The sequence below is a fragment of the Zonotrichia albicollis genome, chromosome 4 (assembly GCF_047830755.1).
Source record: "Zonotrichia albicollis isolate bZonAlb1 chromosome 4, bZonAlb1.hap1, whole genome shotgun sequence".
NCBI classification, from domain to species: Eukaryota; Metazoa; Chordata; class Aves; order Passeriformes; family Passerellidae; genus Zonotrichia; species Zonotrichia albicollis.
In genome coordinates, this window is record NC_133822.1 from 8694306 (window position 1) to 8714313 (window position 20008).

Consider the following 20008-nt stretch of genomic DNA (forward strand, 5'->3'; position numbering starts at 1 on the left):
AAAGATGCTGTTGGTAAATATTAATTATTTTCCCTGAGATGGAACTCAAAATCAGGGAGGAAGGAGATAAAGAAATATGGACTCGCCTGATAATTCTGAACATATCACCAGGAAAGGCCTCTCTGCCAGGTTGATAAGGGAGTGTCCTGATCTCTCATCTTGTTTTGAATATGCCTACCAATTTCCTATCAAATGTCACAGCCTCCAAATACTCTGCAGCTAACCCATGCAGTGCAAACACAAAACTGCAAAAGCTTAGCCTTTAGCTCCTTGGTGGTGCATTTCCTTTAAAGACAAAACAACTGTGACAGTTTTTCTTAAAATGTGAATTTTCTACTCATGAAAAACAGCAGTTCAGATTTCTAAAAATAACAGTCATCTTTGCATGCCAGAGCTGAGAGGTCTAAAGGAATGTGCCAATTAATTGACTAGGGAACTTAAAAATGGAAACCTGTCAGATGGATGTGTCTGGACCATAGATCAGGAGGAGAGGAAGGTGGAGAGCAATGTGTGTGCTGGCATTTCTAACCAATCTTGCAGCTTGGGATAGGCACTCTGAGCCAGGTGATACTAATGGGGAAGGAGCTATTGCTCCCCATCCTCTCTCCTTTGCCAGTCTTAACTGACTCATTGCTTTGGAAATTCTTGGCTAACATATTCATTCATTTCTCACAGAAACTAAGTGTTGCAGCTAGAAATAAAACAGAAAGCTCGTAGCGACATATCTATGGAGAATTCATAATGCATGATTTCACGTCTCAGAAACTTCAGAAAAGTTATAATTTATTCCTTTTCCTGCTCTGCAATATGTCTAATACTTCTGGTATAAAAACCTGCGTGATCCAACTGCTCATGTTAACAGCACTGTTGAGAATATTTAGTAGTTATGAACTCTTCACCCCAGCACAACGCCCAGGACGCTGGGACCAGCTGCACACCTGATGGAGGAAGAATGGGCCACCCTCAATACAGCAGGGAATCTGAAGGCTGATTTGTTTGGTGTCTGTGCCCTTAACATTCTCCCTGTACAGCTCACACAACTTCTAGCTCCATCCTGGTTCCTCTGCAAGTTTTCTGGGTGAATAGAAGGCCATATACTTGCTTTTCAAAATTATGAACTGTTGAATATTGGAGCAGTACCTGTGTTGAGTGGCTCTGGCTTCCCTCTCTTCCAGTGCCTAACAAGCTGAGTTTTACCATGGTGGTGGATTCCCTTGAGTCTCTTACCTATCTCTACCAATATTTTTTATCAAATGCTTGTGAATCTATCCTTGGACTAGATTACCACCCGTGCTCCAGTAGAATTAAGCAGCTTTTTAGCAGACTAATTTAGCATCTCAAGTATTAAATTCATGTTTTTCTGAGCAGGTGTTGGAATGTTTTTTCATGTCAAACACTTGGACTGCTTAAGACTACCTTTGGTGATGATTCATTGTCTTTCAGCCCAGAAAATCCCCAGCACAACTTTTTCTCCTTGCAAAACTGACTTTTTAAGAGAACATCTTTACAATACACATCTACTCTAGATAGGTAACATTGATATCACCTCCAAAAAAAATTCCCCATCAACCCCAAATATTTTGAATGCAAAAATTCTTTCTGGCAGTTGTGATTGATAGTGTCTAAATGCAAGTACCTTCCTTCTCTATGTCTTCTTTACTTTCAGCTGACTGCATTGCTGACCATCAGCTCCCATAATGCACAATCCTCAAGAGAATGGGTTTATGATCCCTCACAGGAGTCAGTTAGCTCTAAAGAGATTTTTTGTAGAGGAGAAATGTACCAAGAAGAATTAAGGAGTCACTTCCCAAAAGACACTGCCAGAATATTTCTGACAAAACCTTTTCTTTTCACTTGAGGAAAGTATTTTAAATTTTGGGGGTAGACCCATTTTTGATACCCAGCCAGCATATTTGTGGATGCTTTTCTTATTAATTATTCAGTTTTCCTGTGCATCCTTCTTGCCAGCAAAACTCTTAGGCTGCAGACAGATATCTGAACGCTTTGCAAGAACAGTCTGCACTGACAGCATAGAGAGCATGATGGAGTCAGCCAGCTCAATCAGCTGCCATAGTGCTGAGCTGTCCACAAACACAGAAGCCTTCCAGAGATGGAGTTATGACTGCAAGAGTCTCACAGTCAGCGTATTAATTTGGTTTATTGGAGTAATGTGTCTGATGCCATATGGTGGAGCTAATCTTGTTTATCACTGCTTCACTGCCCCATCCATTTGGTTCGTAGTAGGAACTCTCACACAAATAGCTACTGCTGAGACCTTCAGCAGAGACAGAGGCAGGTGTGAGTGGTCTGGGGAGGCCTCAGGAGAGTGCAATTGGAGGCTGAAAAGAGAGAAGAAAGCTCATCCTTTCTGAACTACATCAAACCACCCAGCATGAGGTAGATAAATAGCTCAAATCTAAAAGAGACTTCCAGTGGACCTAGTAAACATTTCACCTCCAGATTTCTAAACTTCAATCAGAATATTTTATTAATTATGGAAGGTTTGTCTGTTATGATTTTTTTTACAAATTCCTATGAACTGATGCATATTGGGTCCAGTCTAATTCTTCAATGATTACAGATTTCCTATTCATGCCTGCAAGGTTAATTCACAATGTGGTAATTATGTTGTCTCATCTCACCAATAACCTGCCTTTGCAGTAGTTAATGTTATTTCACTGCCCACCTTGGGCATCTCTGCTGAATTTGATGCTCACCTCAGTTACCAGCAACAGAAGATTAGCTACTGACCACAGAAATTGCCTGTAAAAGGTCCATGCCTTGATGTATTGCTTGGCAAAATAAATGCTAGACTGGGTGTGGAAACAAAAGACCTTTTTGTGGGACTTGACAAGTCTTTGAACAATCAAAAGGGCCAAATGGCTTTTTGATACAGTCTTGAGTTGGCAGCAGAGTTTCACCCTCTACAATTTTGCTGTCACCTTTTTATTCTCATGTATTTCAAGAGGTGCAGGATTACTCCCCATGTTAGATTTGCCTCTGTTTGCCCTCTGACTGAGGGTGGGCACTCACCCTCTGTGGTTCAGCAGCTACTGGGAGAGCGTGTCAGGGTACCAGCTAACAGAGGGATGTCAGCTCCTTAGTTCCATCAGGAACTGGTGTGTGCAGCAGCTAATTTACTGCTTGAACACCTTGATTCAAATGGGTGAACCTGTATAAAACCTTTCTTTTCACACTGCACCCTGAGTCATGTTAGGAAGGCTGCAGGGTGCCAGCTTTCTAGTGTCTGTGAGAAGCAGAGCAGTGTTCACACTTCCCAAAGCATTAGTCATTCAAATCCACCCTCAGTCTTTCTCATGTCATACATTTATTTGTGCATGAGCAGGTAAGCTCAGAACGAGTTAGAATCTCTTCTTGGAAAGAGGGAGACATGCAAGACAAGGTTTAAAATAAAAATCCTGCAACTTCACTGTTGTCTGTTTGACTTCTACCTGTGGCACCTGTAAAGCTATCAGGTTGGAAGAAACAGCAAAAGCTGTTTGCATGCTTTTGAGAAGTTTTCCTTCTCATTCTTCTATTATAAGGAAGAGATTATCCCAATATTTGAGAGAGAAAAGGATAAAGTTCAACCATGCAAACCCATCCTCCTCTTTCTGGCCTTCTTGACACCCACTTGGATTTCACTCCTGAAGCTTAGTTACAGCTGTGTAATCACTGCACACAACACACCAGCTGCAAAGAGAGCCTGGATAGCTGCTGCTGTCCTGTGCCAGGACAGGGTGAGGGTGAGGAATAAGAAACCCAAGAAAAACAAAGCTGGAAAAGGAGGACATTTTGTTTCTCACCCCTACAAACAGTGGCTCTGTCATGTCAAATCCCAGAGAGTGAAAACACAGCAACAACTTTAGCTCTGTTGTGCAGCCCAAGAATGAGCAGTGCCATCAAACCTGCCTGCTTTTGGGTCTGATTCTGCAGGTTTTACACCTGTGTAGATATCAATGTGCACATGTATATTTACATCACCTGAAGACAGTCAACATTGTAAGGGATGTACAGTCATGAAGGGATATATCTCGTTCTACATTGTTTGGAATTAGACTGCTGAGGAACAAGGGTTAAAATATCTGCATAATCCCCAATCCCAGCAAGCAGTAATCTTTTCTCTATCAGCACAGAAATGCAAAGAAAATTAAAGGACTGGCAGTACCCTGCCAGAACAAGTGCTTTGTTGCTCAGACTAGTTTTTGGAAGAAAACAAATTCTAGAGAAAGGAGATTTATTTCTTCCAAAATTATCCTTTCTTTCCATACACACACTGACAAGAAGTAACCTGTGAACAGTGTACTCCAAACACAACACTAAAGTGAGGAACGGAAGACCAATACCCATTATTTGGAAATAACAAAAGATGAAGGAGAAATTATATCTTCAGCAATCCTAAATCCCTCTCCAAGTGTGAGGAGGGCAAGCAAGCAAACAACTCTTTTGCAGTTTCTTCCCTCTCCCTCTTTGAAGCACTGGCATCACAGAAACAAGCAGCTATGATGTCTCACAGGCCCAAGATTATGTTGTGCTCTAAACCTCCTCCTTCCCACCTCTGGAAACTTTGTTACGTTCGCTGCACCCATTCTCAGAGCGTTTTCCCTGAAACATCAGTGTCTATGAATTTGAATGAATGAAATTTTTGCTCTCATTTTCTCAGACACATGCATTTGAGAGACATTTGTGATGGTGTTCACAGGGGTCTTAGGATGAAGGAAGAGATGAGGATCTGACTCTATGTTTCAGAAGGCTTGATTTATTATTTTATGATATATATTATATTAAAACTATACTAAAAGAATAGAAGAAAGGATTTCCTCAGAAGGCTAGCTAAGAATGGAATAGGAAGGAATGATAACAAAGGTTTGTGTCTCAGACTCTGTGTCCGAGCCAGCTGACTGTGATTGGCCATTAATTAGAAACAACCAACATGGGCCAATCACAGATCCACCTGTTGCATTCCACAGCAGCAGATAATCATTGTTTACGTTTTTTTCCTGAGGCTTCTCAGCTTCTCAGGACGAAAAATCCTAAGGAAAGCATTTTTCATAAAGGATGTCTGCAACAGACATTGGACAAAGGAGCAGGCAGGACCCAAAAGATGCAGCATCAGTCCATCATCCTTCCCCAGCTGACAGCTACAGAGTGGTCTGGTGGATGGAAGAGGTGGCTCCCAGCATCCATAGCCCTGCAGTCCATGCTAAATGCCAGCTTTTCCTGCTCCTGGTCCATTACTCTCCCAGCTCCAGCCTGCACACCAGCTGTCTCTCACCAGAAAGGAACTCTTTTCCTTGACCTCAGTGACGCACTTCAGTGAAGAACAAAATGCCACATTGCTTTTTTGTTTTCCAACTAACACAAAAGAAATGTGACAAGGTGGCTTAAAACTTAGTCAAAAGTCTTGTTTTCTGTAATTAAACTTGAGTGCAGATGCTCATTGTAATTTCAGGAAATTACTTAGGCTTATTTAGCTTTACCAACCACAGCTCTTTTATGACTAAGAGCACCCTCAGAAAATTTCTCCTTAAAATTTTCCCCCACTGAGGACTACAGACAGTGAAGTTATTTTAGAGTTGTCAAAGATAATTTTCGTGGATCAGATGATATATAGCTTATTGTCTAAGCCATATCTCCAAGCTTTTGATTACCTCTTGGCTAATAAGGATTTCCTCACAGTAACCAGCTAGAAAGTATTGTGTTAAAAAGAAAAAGGCTGAAATAATGAGCTGAAAGAAATGCATGAAAATGGTGTAGATCTTCTATTGTGGGACCTATATTTTTTTCTAGAACAATAAACAAAGGAGAAAAATATTTCTGGCTAAAATAATTGTGAAAAGCTCATTCATACAAGTCCCACTGAAAGAAAATTTTCATCTCTAGATTCAACCTCCATTATCTGACAGATAATGGAACTATCTGCAGGAAATGAAAAGCCTGACAAAGATTAAATGTGGGATTCACCTAATCTAACTTCATCTCCTTGGAATTCAGGTGACTAAATTAAAGCCATCCCCTTGGCTCTCTATATTGAGTACAGAGTGGGAGAAATACCTCCAAAGACAAATTAATATTCTGTCTTCCAGTCATCTGTCTTACACAGGTATGAGTTGCCTTCAAGAAGGATGTCCATCTCTGCTGACTACTGACAAGCTTGGTAGAAAATTCTTCACTACGAAAGGCCAAGTAGGCTCAGTCCCATGGGTCAGAGTGAATTGGTCATGCCCAGGGAGAGTGGAACGCAGTGGTTTGTTTTGACTTGGAGAATAGCCTTGGACAGGGCCCAACACTGATTCGAAGGCATCAGATATGAAGCACAAGCAAATTTGTATCCTTTCTCTGCTACTGCCATAAAATATGGTATTTTTTCTATTAAAAATGCAGTGGTGTTGTCTTGAAAAATAGTTGTCTTTATGAAAACATAGAGTTCTGAATTCAAATACATGGACACTGAGAGGGTTTTCGTCTCCCTTAACTCACTGACTTCATTTTTTACTGTGAGTGGCAAAGCGAAAACCCCTCTGTAGAAACATTCACTCCTACAATGTGTTACGGATTTCCAGTGGTGAACTATTAGGTGTTTTGCAATTAACACAGCATGAAAGAACCATCGCTTCTATGGATCTCTGAGTTCACACTTTCCTCTGATGAGAGCCAAGATAAATTGTTCCAGTTTCAGTGTATTGGCTACCAAATTGACCCTGATCCATAGCTCACTTAAGGCTTTGGTAATTCCAATAATCTTGCAGTAAGTTTGGATCCACCAATTGAAAATGTCTAAAATTCACTCATGCTTCTCTAGGAGCTAAAACTGGAAGAAAACCAAATATATTCTGCTCAGGTTAAATTTTTTTCCTTCTCTTCCTGTGAAATATAAGACCATTTCCACATCCAGTTACACTGGTGTTTTTCCCAGAGATGAAATTCTGCAGAACCTGACCTGGTGCCTTAAGGCAATTCCTTAATGATGGAATTATCTTTATTAACAGATGACATAATTTCTCAGAGTGCAAAATGCCAAGTGAAGAGAGGTGAAGGGACAGAGGCAACTCTCTTTATGCCCTCACCACATTTAACAAATCTTGTCCATAGAGGAGACTGACAGTGCACTTTCTATTCTGGGTCCATTTGTATATCTTCTTCAGAAGAGGCAGCACATGAGTGATGCTGCTGATTGCTGCTGTCAGTTTTCAAGGTGGATGCTAAAAAAGAATGGATATTTCTCTGCACCAAAACTCACCTCAGTGAATGCAACTGTAAAATGATTGTGCTCGTGCTGGGTATGTAGCACAACATGTGGAATTCCTGGGTCATAAATCTTAATAGCTATGGGATGGGGGTCAGGGAAGTTTTGAGGATGTGGGTCATGAATTTCACAGGTCCTACAGAGCAGCTTGTTACAGCTAGGTCCTGAAATGGTGATTATGAATAAAATCAAAAAGTGATTCTACCTGAGTTCCTGATCCTGGTGAGCAAGTATAAACTGAGTGCCACCCACATGGCAGGAACTGGGAGCAATGATTAGCATAATGGTCTGTTTCTATTCTCCAAAAAGCCCTAGGAACAATTCCATACAATGAGATCCAAAGCACAGGGGAGGTGCTGGAAGGCAGTTTGTGCCTGAGCCCTGTCCTGTGTGAATGGCATGGAAGTGCTACACCAGTGGGTTTTGGTCACATCAGGGAGTCATCAAGATGTTGGAGGATGGGAATGGCAGATGAGTCCATCACTGGTCTCCAATATCTGATGCTTTATATATCTCCTTTTAGAGCTACATTAAAGGTGCTCAGAGCACCCTTGTTCCTCCTGGAGGTCAGGCCTGGCTGCTGAGGCTGAGTCCCTCAGTCCCTCATGCTCCAAGGTGATCAGGAAAAGCCCAGAGCAGCCTTTGGGGAGGTTACTATGAGCAGGACCCATTTCAGGGCACCTCTCCTTCAGCTCCCACTTGTGCCACAGATCTAGCCACATCACAGTAAAATATTGGGCTGCTAACAAGAAATAATTAGTAAAGAGAGGTCAGAAGTTATATATAACAGTCAGTATTTTAAAATTACATAGCTAGCCTTTTTTATTTTTTTAAGAGTCAGATTCTTCCATATTCTAACCAGCCTGAGACATTTTTATAGGAACTTTATCCAAACCAGTACTCCCCTGGGAACTGAAATTTGAAAATTTCAATCTTGCTTGAGACACACCCTTCCTCCAATCCCCCTCCCCCAGGTTTATGCTATGTGTTTTCCTTTGTCTTGCTGTTTTAAGGTTACATTCCTTGGCTCTTGAGATGCAGCAAAAGGGCTGGAGACGAGCCTGGTTTGGGATGTGGCATCCCATTCTCCTCTTCAGCCCCCATCTTCCACTCAAGGAAAACAGGATCATTCTGGCAGTAACCTGATTCCCACCAGTGTAGCAGAAATCACTTGCTTCTCTCATTTCTGTGAATATCCTGCAATGTCTTCCCACATATTCAGGCATCACTGTTGGATGACACAAAGTAGGATTCCTTTACAGAAGGAACTTAATGGGTAGGAAAAATACTGCCTTAGTGTGTAGCTTCCTGTTGATTTACAGTAGTATCTGACTTCTCCCAGGGTGTTTTGTCTCTGAGGAAATTTGAGAATGAATCTCTGTTCATGCTAATTTTGATATCTACTTTATGTTCTAACACACCAAGCAGAGTTTGTCATTTGTCTTACTGGGAGCTGGCCAGCAGCTGGCAACTTTGCACCATTGACCTCCAACAGAAAGAAAGCCAAATCCAGCTGAAGTTTGAGTAGCGCTTCTTGGAGCATAAGAAGTAAGCTAGTTTTCTTCTTCAGCTATAAGTATAGGAAGCTTGTTTATTGAAAAAAAAATTAGTTAAGGGTGACAATTTTTCATATATGTCTCTAGAAAAAGGGTATATATATCAGAGCCATGATCTCATGTATCGTAAATCTTCCAAAAGTAAACTTGGGAAGGATTTTAATTAGCCTCCTAATCCCACACCCTGAACTGAAAAAGGGAAGTAATATGTACTGACGCCACCTCTAACAGATATTTGATTTATAATCCCAGGGAAAACCAATTCTGCAGTCCGTCTAGGCAACTTGTTGTAGTGCTTCCTTATACTTAGGAAGCTTTCCCTAGTATCTAACCTAAATCTTTGTTTCTGCAAATTAAGACAATTACTTCTTGTTGGGCCACTATTGAACTGTCTGAACAATTGATTGCTCTTCTGTGGTGTTACTATAAAAACAAAACAAAACTACTGGAAGATTAGAATCATATCTTTTCTATCATATCGTTTAATCTTTTCTAGATTAAATAAATCCATGGTTTTTAGTATGTGCTCCTAAACCTCTTATTGTTTTCCAGTCACCTTTGGACTTCCTCTATATTATCTGTCATCTCAATCTTTGTCGAATTCTTACAGATTAAATGCCTCCATGTTCATTTTATAGTCGAGTCTTTAATAACACTTCACATATCAATGTTCCTTTTAAAAATCATACAAAATTTTCCTCCTCAATATGTATGTGATTTGCTGTATTCTTTCAGATATTATACTGGTTTGTAGCTGAAGTTTTTTTTTAAACTCAGCGCTGGATTTCTTTCTTTCAAATGGAGCATCCTTCATGCTTTTATTAAATTTCATTTGCTGATTTCAAAACAAACCTCCAGTCTACTCAGATCACTCTGTATTTTGTCATCTGAAAGTACTATTTCACAGATGAAATGCCTTCACATACTGCTGTGAAGTACCACTGACCTGAATAGGTCTTCATTTCAAGGGCTTTTTTATTGAGATTCTGGATGAGGTCCAGGTATGAAGTCATTACATGGTCAATTATTTGCCAGTCTGCCACAGCAGTGTTTCACGCACATGTACTGGTACTTTATGTGTGTGGGAAATAGCATGAAGAAGAAGAACTTTAAAATACAAAAACTGACATTTCTGCTTTTTCATAATACTTTAGAAGAGTTTTTATAGTTCCATTTTTATTTGTACATATATAAATGAATTTGTGCACCTAACATTGATTTGCCTACACACTGTCTGTTTAGGTTTTTGTATGTTTCTGACATCAAACAATCCTCTTCTACTGTTTGGTTTTCTTAGGCTGCATCAGGGGTCTCTTGCACATAAATAATATTTTTTCATATGGTCTTTTTCCTTCACCCTGCAATTATATCTTCAGACTAATGAGTACTTGAAATTGAATTGTATTTGAAACCAATGGGGGTCAATAGGGGTGACTCAGTATTATGCTAATTTAGTTCTTGGGTTCTATTATATATTGTCCAGTTCCATTCATGTTTAAGAGTGAAGAACAGAAGCTTTTGTGTTTCAATGTTTACATGAATTTTCCCCTTTTGCTGAAGCATAATGGTTGATATTTGCATTTAATTACGGTTTAACTGGAAGTGATACTGGAGTTGGCTTCATTAGGCTTGAAAGATGTCCTTGAAGCAAATAAATATTAGCATCCTAGCTAAGAGAGAAGCTAAAGAAAATAACAGTGATGAATTAAAAAAATAAAAAATAAAAAGAGAGAAAAGAAGAGAGAAATATCTTTCACACATCACAGGGTTTTCTCCAGATTTATCACAAAAATGAAAAGCACTTTGAAGATGGGAAATTGCAAATGCAGAAACTGTGTCTTCGTATCTTCAATACGTGTAGCCACATGCTTCAAATGAATGTGACTGATAGAAGTGTTACCAGAAAACTGCAGCCAAGAATCAAAAAGGGACTGCTGGATTTTAAAATGTGTGATTCATTTTCATGTCATTAAGACGAGAAATGTGTTTTCTTTTTCCCCTTCTCTCTCTGGTGCTTGAACCATTCCTTCTCCTCCTTTCTTTGGAGGCACATTTAAACAATTAAACACACATTGGTATGTTTTATTGTGTTCAAGCACCTGACCAGGAGGGGAAAACAATTTATTTTCTTTCTTTAAATTCCAAAATGTCATAAATTCCCACCTACATGTATTGTCTTAGCTTCTGAAGATGTTAAGAGAGGTTTCCTTCTGAAATGTTTTTCTAGAATATCTGTGCAAAAATGACTGATTTAAAAGCAGTAAGATGTACTTACTTTGGTAATGGAAGACAGACAGTTTTCAGAACTTTGACATTTACAAGTTTGGCAGACACTTTTACCTTCTAAAAGATACTGAATTTCAGAAAATTCTATATTACGATACATAAATCCACTTCCAGGCAGCTCATATTAAACATCAAAACTGAAGCATGTAAAATCTGAAGCTGCATTCACAATCCTTACTTAGATACCAGATTTCAGTCATAATCCATCTTGGTTGCCAAGGTCTTAAGACCCATAGTACATCTGATCAAATTTTCTGTTCATGGGACAAATTTCCTTTAATGCTGTTGTTGGTTTCCTATCAGCTGAACCATTTCCCCAAGGAATTAATCAACAGGATGACATTCAGAATAAGCTTCTTGGCAGCCTGGAATGAGAGGAATAAGTGTCAAATTGGAACTACACAAAAATTTGTATTTAATTTGATTGAGATTAAAAAATTAATACAAAATATTTTATAAGTATAATTTTTATCATTTATTTTACTATGTTTCTTATCTTTTATCATTATTATTTTATGTATAATTTTAACTATGTTTTTATTTATTCATAATTGTTTGATGCTAGCAACAGATCCCAATTTTGTCAGTGTGAGTACCTAATACTTAAAAATCCTTAGAGAGGAAATATAATAACAACAACTGACTAATTTATTTGCCATGAAGTAGAAGACATTATGTTAATCTTTACTGGACTTTAAAAAGATAGTCTTTGTTCTTGTAAGCAACTTGAGCAATCAAAGAATGAAATGCAAAAGTTCTGAGTAGAAAGCAGCAGTCACTACTCAGCAATGCAAAGTAGAATGACACATGCAAATTAAAGTGCATACGGTATTTTTCAAGCTCTCAAATCGAATTTGTTGGGATAAAAATGGTGAGAAAAAAGCTTCAGACATGCTCAAATCCCATTTTCTGAACTGATTTGAGAATCACAAGGCTTGAATCTCTTTGTAGGTCATCAAAACTTAAGAAACTGAAGGTCAAAATGCAAATGCCATCACCTGTACTTCCTAACACCTAGAAATGGGAAATCCAGGCTTACCTGTGATGTTTCACAATGACTCAGATCACCCAACTGCTTCCAAGGCCTCTTTTATGTCACTGCAGAGAGTCTGTACCCTTGGTGAGAGTCTTTGTTAAGGGGAGAGCTGATGAGTATGAATGGAAAGACAGGAGACACAAACCAGCATGTCAGGTACTCCATCCAGCTGGACTTCATCACACTTTGCTTTGAGTGGGTGCCTGGAATGTGCATGATATGAGCAGATCATTAGAACATCAGTTAAAATAATCTTTACCTGGTCCTTAGCTGTCATAGGGTTTCTGGTGGTCTCTTCTGCTCCGAATTTATCAAATGACTTTGAGATGTATTTGTTCAGTGGTCTGTCCACTGTTGATTTGATGAAAGAATAATAATTAACCATGGTTAAACATAATCACAGAATACTCTGAGTTGGAAGGCACCCACAAGGATCATCAAGTCCAACTCTTAAGTGAACTGCCCATATGGGGATTGAATCCATGATTGGTGTTGTTATAACCATGCTCTTACAAACTGAGTTAATCTCAGGGTCTTTCAGTTGAGTTATTCCTAGCTTCTTGTTCTAGTTTCTAGATGATATTTGTCTCGGTCACTAATGAGACCAACATTTGCTTAGCCAAAGAACTACTGTGTTTTTTAAAAGACATTTTAAAGAAGGCAGCTGTAGACATTTCTGCTTACCCTGAGGTTTCCTTAGCCTGGCCTAAGCATTGAGGGTATTAATGACTTTTATTTTAAACTACTTTCATATCAATCAGATTTCCAATGCTTATTAACACTGATGTTTCCTCTGAGCAAGAAAAACACACAAAATTTAGTTTATATTCTCTAATGTGTTTATGGTGCCCATTTAGAATGATTTTGAAGTATCAGTCCTGGAGGTAGAATTACTCATGATTGCATGCAGAGAACTTTTATACCTCTTCTGCAGTGAAGCAGCCTGATTTCTAATGACACTATGATTTTTTTTTTTTTGTGTGTCCCTGACCTAGGTAAGGCTGGTGTTGTTTTGCTATTCATTAAATGAGGAGAAAATCTTCACATTTCTAGATGGTGCAGCAACAGTGCTGGAACTTTCAGGTTTGAAGTACTTGTTTTTATAGTGGATATTTGCTGAATTTCCATGAATGTTAAAACTCTTCTCAGAATCTTGAAGAAGATTTTCCATTGAGCACATGACTGTGGTTCTGTCTGTTGGATTTATTTTGAGAACATGGCAGTGTAGGGGACTGAGTAAAGTGAAGAAGCAAAAACAAGCAAGGAACAAATCACAGCAGGTTGGAGGAGTGTCTGAGAAAAAGTTTAATCCACAAAGTGGCAGCATTAATGCATCAAGAGTGGAAAGGAACCTGAGACAAATACCTTGGATGGTGGGAGGTGTCTGGAAGCCCTTGTGAATGATGGTAGACAGCATATGGTGTGTGGGTGTCCACTGTGATCTGTTTCCCCCCAGCAGCACATGAACGGTACCCAATCTCAAAGTCATATTTCCTCTTGGTTATAGTTCTACATGCTCTTCATTTTTATCCTTCTGAAATTATACATTTGAAATGGTTTCTGCTCTGTTCTAAGCATTTAATTCCTAGAAAGATATCAACACACCAGAGGGACTTGTAAGAGGAGTGGGAAAGAAAAGCTGTGGAGGTGATTCATAGTGAAAGAAAATCTTCTCAATGGGTAACAATGGTAATTGTGATAATAGTGATTGCTGCCCATTGCCCAGGAGCAATTTCAACATGTGTCCTCACCGGATACCTTCACAGTATCTATTTTTAAGGGGACATCCTTTATTGTGTAACAGTATGTTTGTGTATTTAGCAAGATATAGAAAGGAGAAAGGGGAATGGCTGTAGGTCCTGATTGCTAGAGCTTAGAAAATGGAGACAGGAGGGGAGGAGATAAAGTGTTTTAAATGCATGTGTTCAAGAATTGTCAAAAAAGAAAAAATGGGGAAGAAATAACAATAATATAAATAGTATTTATGAAATCCCCTCCATTTTGAATGTGGAAACAGTGAATGAAAAATTACAGCTGGGTTAATGAAAGTCAGTTGGCTAGAATAAACCCTGAACTCCAATTATGCAACAGTAGAATTTTCAGGTCTTCCTCTCTCACTCTAACATCCTTCAGGACAAAAAGTCTGACAGACATTTATCCTGGTGTCACTGAGATCACATTTTGAGAACAATGGTAGAATTTAAAAGGAGATTAGGTCACAGTTTGGCTAACACAACCTCTGTTGTCACTGGTGTTGTGTCAGAAAGAAAGACCCCCTGTCAAAACCAAAGTGGCTCTGAGTGAGTGGCTGTGAGGGAAAGCTTGTTTTCCATTTGTATGATGAGAAAATCAAGCCTGACAGTGAGAGAAGCATAATAAGTAGAGGAGAGCAAATAAAAACCCCTCATTTTTTTAGATTCACTGTTTATGGTGGGTACTAAAATCCTGCTATTAAGATTTATAATTGTTCAAGACTTTATTGTTTAGACACTTAGAACTCATCCTCTAACTCATATGTTTTAATTTCAGAGTAATCAAATAGAAACTGAGAAATCTTCATAAACGAAGGAGCACCTAAACACAGAACATTAAATCACAGCAAGATATTTTGATTTGAGTATTCACATCTTCAACTGATCATAAAGCTCTTAAGAGACCTGATATTTTGGGCTTTACTCTTAACCCAAGAGCAGATTCACATAGTTATCTTTGTCTTCTTTGTAAGGGTTATTACATAAAGAGTTATTGTTATAGATGAGTGTGTACTATATTGTAAACCATAATTAACAGAGATTTCGGGGGAAAATAATGAATTTTGATTAATTATTACTTCAGGTGATATAACTAGCATGGAAATATAGCAAGGGATTTACTCTATGCTTCTGAATTCATACCTGAAATTGTCACTAGTTTACTGAAAGCACTGAAGTTGTACTTGCAAACACTGAAAGCAGCAGACAGTATGTTTGCTCTACTGATATTTCCAAACTGTGCTTTTACCACCACTTGTTTTCTAAGCCTTTCCTTTAGTATTTGCTCAAATCTTGAGATCAAGTTCCATCAGTGCCTATCAAAACAGGAATGACATTTCTGGGCAAAACTTATTGAAGCAGTCATTTAGCACTGTCACCATATATTAGAGAGTAAACTTTAATTTGTCAGGTAGCAAACCTGCTTAGAAACACAACAACACATTGGGTATGAAAAACAATTTGATATAAATGATGCACCTGAACTCATGACTATGCATTGTGTTAGCAATGTGTGCTTTGTGCCTCTATAGAGTTTTGACTCCAAAAGATGCAGCCTTGTCTTGGCAGGGTGTGTGTATCAATGTGTGGAACACTTGATGTGAAAAACAATCAGTTGTGACAATCAGCCAGTCAGCAATCTTGAACACTTTCCATCTCTGCTCCATTTATGGGCATCAGTAAATAAAGCTCTGTTCTTAAAGCCGTGTTTTCATTTATTTTTTTCTGCCAGCTAGTGCCAGGCAACTTAGTGGAGCCTTCCAACATTGCCTCCGTATGGAAATAAATTGAATCAACATTGTATTTTTTCCCCTAGCATAAAATGTTCCCTCTCTCTTTTGCACTCCTTTTGCTTCATGAGAAAACAGCTTCAAAATAAACAATTAGAGGGCCCCTGTAAACTTTGCTATCAGTTACTTTTGTGTTTCTTTTTTAGTAAATAGTTACATTTAAGAGGAGAATAGGGAGAAAATCTAATTCTGCAGCTGCTGGTCCTCAGCTCATTCTCAGAAGAAAACTAATGGTCTCCAGATAAATATTGCAGAGTTGAACCTTTGAGGAGAGGTGTGCTTCAGTCTGATCCTTGCAACTTGAATTTGGATTTTAAAATGGTCTTGGTTTTTTTTTTTTTTCCTAATATAAATGAATACTTGTTTTTTCTGTGTAATTTTCTTCTTGGTTTACAGCTGGGTTCAAAAAATCCAGTGGATGACTTCGCCCCTGTGACTTCCCCTCCTTTTCTTTCCAGTTCTTTCATGAAGAATGACATTTTCTGTCCATAAGGATGAATGTTTTCAAAGAATCTCAATATCTGTAACAAAAACAAAACCCCCCAAATGACAAGAGCAAAAACAACAACAAAAAAAACAACAAAAAAAACCCCCAAGGACCTTGTGGAAAACATTCTGGGCTGTGGGAGAGAAATCCTATAGTTCATGTCCTGCTTTTCAAATGTGCTTTCACATGTGACTTTAGGCAAATTTCTTGATCTCTCTAGCTCTGTATGTACATGAGCTCAGCAATATTTTTTAATCTATGGATACACAGGAACTGACAGTCTTATCAGTGCTGCTTTATTCTGTTACAGTTTAGATAAAAGTATTTTTATAAAGGTTTAATAGCGTTTAAGACAAAATGGATTTTATACACAAGTTACATTTATTTCAAGAAAACAAATGGAAGAAGAAAATATCTATGAATTTTCAGCTTATCTGGACAAAGACTTTTATTAGCTGTTTCCTGGGTAACTTTTTGCAAGAAACCTTTAAAGATAACTTTGCTTTTGGGAGTACAGAATCTTGAAATATGACAAAGGCTACTGAGAAGTCTTAATACAAAGGCACAATGTATCCCAAGGAAGCTTTCATGATGTCACCTCTACGGCTGAATCTCTGAGGAAAAAAAATACTCTGCAAAGAAAAGCACAGCAAGAGAGCAAAGATAATCAGATGTATTAACACCCAGAGTTAGCAACATCAAAGTGGGTAGGTCCTGGTTTGGTTCTGTTGGATGTGCTTTGGGCTTTTTCCTGAGACCCTGCACTAAGCTCAGTAACTCTTCTCCAGATGGAAGATTCAAGAGCAAGAGGGAACATTTTGCCTTCCTCCACTGCAGCGTTTCTGAAGTAGATTAGATGTGCCATGAGAGATGATGCAGGGTGATTTGCAGAAGGAGATGATAAAATTAACCACCACCAATACAAAACAGAAGCACTCAATAAATATTTCTATTTCATAACTGTAAACAGGCAAGAATAATGAACTTTCACAACACAATGATAAAGTACCTTTCAGTTCACACATCATCTACTGAGGATAAGCAATGAGGAATTCGTATGACCCAGATGACTTGCACATCACAGCCCAAACTGGTGATTAACATTTTGACAAATTGTGAGGAGAACTCAGAAGAAGCTCAGAAGAGTTACAACAATCTGTCAGAAGTATTCAAAAGGGACATTTCATGAAAATTTTTTGCATGTTTCTCGGCCAAAGGAAAATAATGCTATTTTATTACTGTAGATTAAAAGCTTCAAATTTAAGTAATGCCAATGTACTTTATAGTTGCTCAAAAAAATATAAATATTTTTGAGGAAATTAGTTTTTGGATGCCAAAACTACCTGAATTACTCAAGTAATTATTAATAATTACAGTAATAACTTAGAGTTATTAATGGAATTATTAATTATTACATTGACTACTTAAACTTTTGTAAGGATTTAGAACCTTGTGACATTCTGATTAAAAATATTGCACTGTGAACTACTAAGGACGATCTGATGAATGGTATAAATGACAAATTATGGACAATAAATAAGGAGCTTTATTCATGGAGAATTTTCATTACAGGCTTTCCTAGTGGGAAAAATCACCATGGAAAATCTACCTGATACAGCTCAAGATTTTTGTCCATGATTTCCTAGTAAATATATCTACACTGTCAATAAAGTATGTGACTGGTAAAAGAGTAGAGGAATGGTGAAAAAATGATGAAGTAGAGCAGTCAGACACAATGACCAAGACTATCTGGTGAACTGATGTATTCAGTCAACATGCTTTTTCAGTTCAGGTAAATGAAAAAATGTATCCACGTAAGTATAGAGAATGGAGATAATTTCCTACAGCAGAAGAACTGGAACTGCAAAAGATACTTAAAATATATAGGGACAATAGCAGAAAAAGAATCAGTGGATTCAGCAGTGGTTTTCTGCATCAAAAACACTCATTCCAACTCTTGTATGTGGGAGCACTTAAAATAAGAATCATCTTATTACATAGCACTGAAGAGATGATTATTATCATACTAACAGTTCTAGAGCTTACAATTTCAAAGAAGTTTTAGAAAATTGGAAAGGAAATCTATTCTAATTATTCAAGATATGGGGAATATACATTCCAGTGAATCCTACTGGTGTTTTCAGCCTTTTTCGTCTAGCAGGGAAAGCCACATGGATGTCTGGACACTAAATGTCATTCAGTGGGGTCAGACAATTTTAATACAATGATTATTTAATAATTAAATGCAAATGGACTTGAGAAATTATTAAAAATTGTGTTGGATTTATCTCTCCTCATTTATTCATACCAGAGGGTATATTTTGGTCACAGACTATTGCCTCTATAAAGGAATAATGTGGTGAATCATCAATATCTGAGATAGGAAGAAGTTTGGACGAGATGAAGATATATTGCTGCCTACCACAGAAAGAGGAGGTTATGGGAAGGGGAAGCCTGGCACTGGTGCCAGCCCAACATCTTTGCATCAGATCTTGGCTGTGTCAGCTCTCAACCCAGTTTGAACAGTTTAGGATTGTGACAAGATTTAAGTCTGAGTAGCAGGGCAATAATTCCCAGTGGCCTATCATCAACATTAATGTGATTTCCACATCAACAGGAATAATATCATAGAGATAATAGAAGTTACATTTATAGAAAATGCGTGTTACAAATTCCTCCCTCTCTACTCATTCCATCAGGAGGAGAGCTGTTCATAGCAGAGCTTTATAGCTATAACAAGTGATATTTTCTCTGTAGAGGTACTAAGTTAAATCCCAGCAATATCACCCAGCAGAGCAGCTATCACAACATCAGCTCCTATGCTGGCAACCAGAAAATTTTCTTTATAGCACTCCTGAGTGTATATTTTATGTACCACAGCTAAAAATATCAATTTTATTCCTTCTTTAGTAACCTCTTCCAGAGATCATGCATCAACTTGCATATCATAATTCATAAATAATTATCTTACAAGGAAATTTAACTTGGTGTAAAAATAAAATGTCAATCCCATTTTTCTTTTACAGAAATGTCCTTATGCCAAGACAAGATAAAACCTTCACCATATGCTCATAAATGAAAGAGAAAATATGTTATCTAATGGTTCTATGTTAGCAAACTATTCTAATTGATTTATTTTTCTTAGTAATTGCACTGCTAGAACGTATCTGTGTTTAAACTGCCACCAGCTCTGTCTAACATCTCCTATTTTAAACACTGGGCAATGAATGCAAAGAATTTATCATATCCTAACAGATGATGAATTGGGGCTTTATATTTTTTAATGCTGTCTAAAATGACAGCACTTTAAAAAAATCCGAATTCTAAAAAAAGTAGATATTTGTTTGAGGTTGGTTATTAACACAAAAAAAGGGCTAATAAAGAATGAAGACAGCATACTTCCTTTTTGTCGTCTTCCTGGTTTTATGAACATATACAAAGAAGTTTAATATTGCAGTTACTCATATTATTCTTGTTTCAAAGCTGTGTGGATGACTTTTTGAACTGATATTCCCTAAAACAAGGGATTGAAAATCATTTTGTACCATCAAAATTTGAAATAAAAGAGAAAAAAAGAAGTGAGATAACAGTGAATTCACTAAGCAAAAGGTTTTGCTTTCAAATCACCAGGACAAAACTTATGACTAAGGTGGCCTCCAACATTTTTCCTTTAGCTTGTCTTAGTCAAGTGTTCTATAGAAAAACAGAGAGGAAAATCTGTACATTTTCGTGCAAGTAACCATTGTTTGTAAAATCACAGACACTGCTTTTTAAAATACCCAATGAAATATGAAGACATTTCATCAGAGCAAGTATTAAGTTTGAATATAATGGTGAAGTTTTATGGTGTCCTGAC

General features: G+C 37.9%; 1 long non-coding RNA gene across 3 annotated transcripts in view; it reads left to right on the forward strand.

The window, feature by feature from the left end:
- LOC141728742 (uncharacterized) overlaps window positions 1–20008 on the forward strand; it is a 43261-nt gene that overhangs the window by 14289 nt on the left and 8964 nt on the right. Inside the window, exon 3 of one of the 3 annotated variants that reach the window (XR_012579893.1) lies at window positions 6104–8794. The exons of the other annotated variants lie outside the window; for them this stretch is intronic. This is a non-coding gene — a long non-coding RNA (uncharacterized LOC141728742). The remainder of the gene's footprint in view (window positions 1–6103; window positions 8795–20008) is intronic. 3 annotated transcript variants of the gene reach the window in all.